Here is a 6,851-nt window from a genome sequence, read left to right on the forward strand (position 1 = left end):
GTACCTAATAAAGTGGCCGGTGAGTGTATATAGCTATTGCAATGGGTGTCAAATATAAAGAAACAGGTTATTGCGAGGGGGACTTAAATAGTAATTGCACATTATATATAGACTTACAACTGCAAAGCTGAATCTGGCACTCCTAAGAGAATGAATTGCTTGGTGCTACAGCAATTTGACTAAGGAATTAAAGTTACCCATTGTTTCTTAACCATTAAAAGTTTTATTTTCTTCATCGTTCATGTTATTGGAATCAAAATTGTCAATTTTGATTCAATTTTTTATTTTATCGTATCTTAACTTATGAAGCAAGATTAAATTTATTTGAGAGGTTGTTCTTTAATTTCAAAGGAGTTCTATTGAATAGAAATTTATTATTTTTATTACAGTTCCGTTTTAAAAATGATTTTGTTTTTGCCACAAACTCAATGTTGTTTGATTTTGTGTTTTTTGTAGAATTTCCTTCATATAGATCAAGCCTGGCCCTTTTAGTTCCTGCCCCTCAGTTCAGTTTCTTACTGCATTGTTGTGTTCTGTTCTGTGTACATTTAGTATTATTTATATTAAGTCCCTGTATATCCTTCCTTCCTGGTTCATAGTTTCTTTGTTTCTCAGCTAAGCTAATTTCTTTTTAACTACTATCCTTTCACTTCCCTGTCTTCATTCTTCCTCAGCTGCTTCACACGATTTGATTGTTTCTCTAGTTTCTTTGTAATTTCTCTAACTATACCCCTGTATCGAAATGATATTGTAGACTTTGCTTATGGTTGGATTCTTTTGTTTTACTCCCTGTTCCATTCCCATTTCATTTCCTTTGCTTCATATTCTGTTCTCTCCATGTGTAAGATCATTCTGTAACTTCTCTTTATTTCAATGCTAAAGTTCTTAGCTTTACCTTAGTCTGCCTTTGTTTTTTTTAGACATCCATGTAACATGACAGTTTACCTTTTAAATCTACTACAACAGCTTGTAAAATCACTTCTGTATACCATTTCTTTGGAAATGTTTTCTTTTAATTTGAATCCATACCCGCATCACCAGCTGTTTCATGCTCGATCTGTCACGTCGTCTGGTTGTTTCCACAGGGCAGAAAATGAAAATATAAAGCCTCTTGTAAGAATTAACCCAAACATACATTTTTATTTTTAAATGTTGAAATCCTACATAAGAATATTTGTTTAGAGCCCTGGAATTAAGAACAGAAAAAAAACACAGGTGTGATGGAGTTAAAGAACAATGTTGATCAACAGGGACGACTTGTTCATTCAGTGGGGTTATCCAGCTTTGCTTAAATGACCTAAACTTTTTAAATCCACATGTATTTGCTTTCCCTTATTTCCTAAACCAGAGATCACAGGTTTGTAACTCTTAATCCTAATTGTTCTTTAATCTCATATCATTATTATCACGGTCTGTTCCTGTGAAACTCATGGTAGACTAATTAAAATGACTGCAATCCCTGAGATAATAAATGACTGAAAGGTCCCTCCTAATGTTTGCGTCCCACAGAGACATTTAAAATGTAACTTTACGGTTATCTAAGAGCAAAAAGAAAGAGTAAAAATACACTTTTTGGAACTGTGCTGTTTACATCTTCATTAGTCTTAATTAATTACTTTACTTCGTTAATATGCATCACCACTCATATTTTTTGCTATAGCACATTTCTTATGACAGTTCATTTGGTAAAAGGCGGTAAGGTAAACCCTGAAAAGGTTGAGAGTTAACACAGGCAACACAAACAAACAGGACAAGCAAAAGTGCATGCACACATTAATTTGATTTAATTCAGTTCAAATTATCCATTCCATCCATCCACTTTCCATCATGCTTCATTCCCACTGGGGTCACAAAGGGTGCTGCTGCCTATCTCCAGTTGTCTATGGGCGAGAGGCGGGGTACACCCTGGACAGGTGGCCAGTACATCCCAGAGCAACACAGAGACAATCAGGACAAATAACCATTCACCCACACACTCACGCCTAAGGAGAATATAAAGAAGCCAATCAACCTAATAGTCATGAACCCACTCATGCTCAGGGAGAACATGTAAACTCCATGCAGAACGATATCCTCGTGAGACCATCCTGATCTCGCGAGCTTTCAAGATTTCACTCGCTAATCAGTCTGGAGACTCTCCGTTGAAGAAAATTTTGAGCCGTTTACCAAACGAACGTCCAATCAGCGTTGGCTTTGAGGCGGGTTGAGGTGTGACGCAACGAGAAGCGCGACAGTTCAGTCTAAAGAACATGGCAGCTTCAGCCGATGAAACTAGCGTTAGCGTGGCTATCGATCAAGTTTTATCGGAATTGCACTGTATTTCTTCACTGAAAGAAGAGCAAAACACTGCTCTGGAGGCTTTTCTCAGAGGAAAAGATGTTTTTGCTCTTCTCCCGACTGGTTTCGGCAAGAGTTTGATCTATCAATTGGCTCCTTTTCGTCGTCGCTCTGTTACGTCATATGCTTCGTTGATCTGATTGGTTTATTTGGCCCGTCTATCACCAACATAGGCCAATCAGCTAACCAGTATTTTCGCCCCTTCCCAAAATTACTTCTACGGAAGGTGACGGAGTCAGGTTAGCAGAAAGATCCCGGGCCGGGAATCGAACCTGGAACCTACTTGTTACAAGGCAGCAGTGCCACCTGCTGCACCACTCAAAAATACTTTTTCACTCAATAAGGGATATTGAATATTGTAGTAATTAACTATACATATTTAAGTATTTAGTAAAGTCATGCCTACAGATTCACTTCTTTAGCTAAGCTTTTCTGGAAGCAAGAAAAATTTTATTTATAAGGTTAGAAATAAAAAAAATATATATAATGACGAGCATATATAGTAAAATTATTAATGTTATAATTAATAACCTAAATAAGTAGACACCAAACTAAACCAAGCTTTTTGTTTCCTTAAGAAGTAAGGTCCGCACTGTCCTTCTTGTAGATGACCTCACAGTTGCGTCTCCAGTCTAATTTGTTGTCCAGATGAACACTAAGGTATTTATACTCCTGCACTACCTCTACTTCTCTCCAGTAACATTGATAGAATCTAACTTGTTCCTGTTTTTCTCAAATCTACAATCATCTCCCTTGTTTTGTTGACACTCCGGTATGTCACAAAGCATTTCATCAGCTCTCTGTACTTAGTTACTTGTCCATCCCTGATGAATTCAACAACATCAGAATTGAATGTTCCCGCTGATAACAGCTCTTTTCCTTGTTCAGGAAGTCAGAGGTGTTAAAACTAAGGAATGGTGGAAGTACTGTCCCCTGTGGTGTTCTTGCACTGATGAGTACTGGATTAGGCAGCTGTCCCTTCAGTCTCAAAAGTGATCTGCTATTCAGGTAGTTTTTGATCCATCTTAGTGTTCTAGAGTGAGAAGCAGGAGGGTTCATGTCAGAGCTGGAAGATGGACTTTTAAAGTGTGACAGAAAAGCTTTCAGTCAAAGGAGGGTGGGATGATGGTAATACTAATGGTAGTGAGCTTGTTCCTGAACTGAACCTGTTGAAGAATGTCTTCAGTTCATCGGCTCTTTTCAGCCTTCCATCTGCCTGATCTCCCTTCTGGCCTCTTCTTCATCCCTGACCACACATCTCGGATATTTTTCCAGCCTTTTCCTGTATGCCTTCTTGCTTTGTCTTATCTTGAAATGAAGTTGCTTCTGTATGCAACTTAATCATCTCTGTCTCCCTTCCTGAGGACTGTTTTTCTTTTTTAGAACTTCTTTCAGATCACTGGTGATCCAGGGTTCATTGATGAGGAAGTATTTCAATTTGGTGGGGAATGTGTTATTGACAGAAATGTATGTAGTCCATGTCACTGACTTGGTGTCCTCTTAATGTGGCTATGCATTCCAATCTCTAGCCTTAGAACAACACCTTGCCAGGGTTCCTTAGCTTACTGCAGGCATATTTTACAGCTCCTTTTGATGAAGGTTGTCTCTTATAAAGGAGATTATACTCTAAACAGTAAAATTAAGGTCGTCATCAGATTTCCCAAGAGGAGATCTTACAATGGAGATGTATTTGTCCTTGACATTTGCATAAAATAAGTCCAAATTTAAATATTTTTTTCCTCCTTGCAGCTGCTGGTGGGATATGTTTTCCGTGATCAGTATGTGGTTGTGTCACTAAGGAGGGTTACAACTTTGGTGTGGTAGTCGGCTGTGTTAAGTACAACTGTGCATCTTCCTCTGTCCGATGGTAGTATGATGACATCCTCATCTCTTTGGAGTGCTGTCAAATTTTTGCTTTCTGGAATGGTCAGGTTTGAAGGGGGAGCCTTTGCTTTGGAGAGCGCTGTAGTGACATTCAGTTTGAGTTGTTTGGTGTCTGTGGTGGTCAGTTTGTTGGTTCTGATGGAGTTTTATCTCTTATGCTGGGTTTGATAGAAAAAAGCCTTACCTAAGCTGTATGATAGTGTTAGTGTTGACTATGCAAGATCCCTTGAGATGACGTGTTTTGAATTGGAATTGCATTTAATTGAAAATTCAGTTCAGTATATATTTATTTGATATTAATATCCTTTTTGTTGTAATTTTATAATGGAGCTGTGATCCTAAAATACTTCAAAGAATTTAACAAACCACAGCACAGCATTAGATAATTGCATTTTTGCTCTTTGTCCAGTGGAGGGCAGCAGACATACACCCTACCAATGTTGGCATTTCTTGCATAGCTTTACATGTTGATCACAGCCCAACATTGGCTCCACAGTGAGGTGCAAGAGCAGTAAAATGCCTTGCATATGTATTTTAATTACAAATAATGGAGCATTATGGAATATCATTAAGAAAGGGCTTTATCTATTTTTATGTGCTGTTTTATTGCCATGCTGACTAGAAAACTATGGAGTAAAAAACAAATATTGAAGTAGTAAGGCAGCATTGTTCAGGAGGATTGAAAGTCATAATACTATCAAGATAAACTGATTTAGTTATTGACCTAGTGATACAGAAAACTAGACTTCGCTGAAAAAAAAAACCTAGAAAACGAGTGGAAGGCTGAGAGCAGAAAACAGAGAAACAGCGGGGACAAAGAGGGAGTGGACACAGGGTCTTTCATCCAACCCACAAAGCCAGCCTTTCATGTGGGGAATTTGGAATTTGGCAGTCATTAATAATACATACAGCTGTGGACAGCTCAGTACAGCTGAGAGCCGGAGGTTAAGGTTTAGAGTTGAGAATCACAGCAGCCATCATAGTGATGAGTCTGACATTCTCACTTCCTCACTAACTTCTTTTCTATTGAGTAATGCTGCAAGCAAGCATATTTGTCCCATGGTTTGGAGACCCATAGTTGCCTAAGGAAGCTAAAGAAGAATTTGGTGAAACCCTGCAGGGGATATGAATGTTCTTGTCACAAGCAGGTGTCATTGTGGAGAACTGGAAGTGCACAAAGATGGACCTGACTAAACGCCAAGCAATGCAGTTACTGTTGTTACTGATACAATTTATCAAAATAACACTTGAGTTGGTTTTGGGTGAGTGCATCCTTCCTCAGTCATCATGTTCTTGTTAGCAACTGGAAGCTTTGCAGGGTGCCCACAAATGAAAGATAAGGAAAAGTTATTTTTTAAATCGTGTGGCTGCTGTTGGTCTTTAAGGAAGACTTTGATTCTGAAGTTAGTATTCCACACTAGAACTTTAGAAAGAGTTTCAAAAAGACCAAGAAACAAAGAAACAAGGTCATTGAATTAAACAAAGAAAAGCCAAGATACCTTTAGACACTCTCAATTAGCTGTAGTTATCAACAGCATGTGCGAGAATCTGTTTACTGCACAAATGTGACTGCAAAAAGCTGGCATCTATGCAAGGCTGGCAAGGATGTTGAATTACTGGGAGAAACAACAAAAAGTCCCATGTAAGTCATAAAATAGAGATGACCAATCTAAATACTATTCAAAAAGAGTTTTGCTATGCAAACTATGATGTAGTCCTGATCAATACCCCTTTTAAAGTTTGTGAGGCATTACCTGTTTTTTTTACATCTTTACTATACAGTACCTGTATATTTCTAGTGTAATCATTTGCTGGATGTCAAAGAACTCTGACCTTTGAACATTTAAGGTATAAAATGATCATAATGTAAAGAGCTGAGTCAGTGATGGGTTTCACATAACAGACAGCTTATGGAAGATCTAATCTTTTGTCCCCTTTTTACAGGTAGTTTTTAATATAAAAAAAATGCTTCATATATCTATCTAAAAATAACACATCTTAAAGATATTTTTTTATTTTAGCTACATCCAGGTGATAACCATAGAGCAGAGATGGTCAGTTTACAGTTAAACTCCCCAAATACTGCTTGTTTGTTATACATAAATGGTGTCTCAAACACGTTTTTTGTTTATTATAACAATTCTAAATTTCAGTTTTTGTCATTGTCAGATACAAGAACATAAAGTCTGTGCACATAATAACTAATGTTTTAAGACCTTAGAAGGAAATTCTTGATCAGCTGTACTTATAGTGTAACTCAACCCATTGTAAAGGCATAATCCTTTAGACAAATTTTCAAAAATGCCATCAGAGTGATTACTACCAAGAAACCTTGAGGGCCAGGGCTCATTGCTGTGATAGGCACTGGATGTTAAGCAGGTGTATGGTCAGAATGAGGTAAAGTAGCAGCTAGCTTGATTTGCCATAATAAAACATGGAGAGTGTGCCGGGACACCAGTAACTATTCCAGATTAAGATCTTTTAAATTGGAGGATTTCCCCTTCATTAACAGATGCTTTGTAAAGCCCAGTTGACTGAAGCCTTATCAGTACGACCATTAGCTTGAAGAACTGACTCAGTGATGCCAGAGGCTGATGCTGCAAAGGCAGAGGAGGACAGGATAAAATACT

This window comes from Cyprinodon variegatus, unplaced genomic scaffold (genome assembly GCF_000732505.1).
Source record: "Cyprinodon variegatus isolate N-32 unplaced genomic scaffold, C_variegatus-1.0 Scaffold44, whole genome shotgun sequence".
NCBI classification, from domain to species: domain Eukaryota; kingdom Metazoa; phylum Chordata; class Actinopteri; order Cyprinodontiformes; family Cyprinodontidae; genus Cyprinodon; species Cyprinodon variegatus.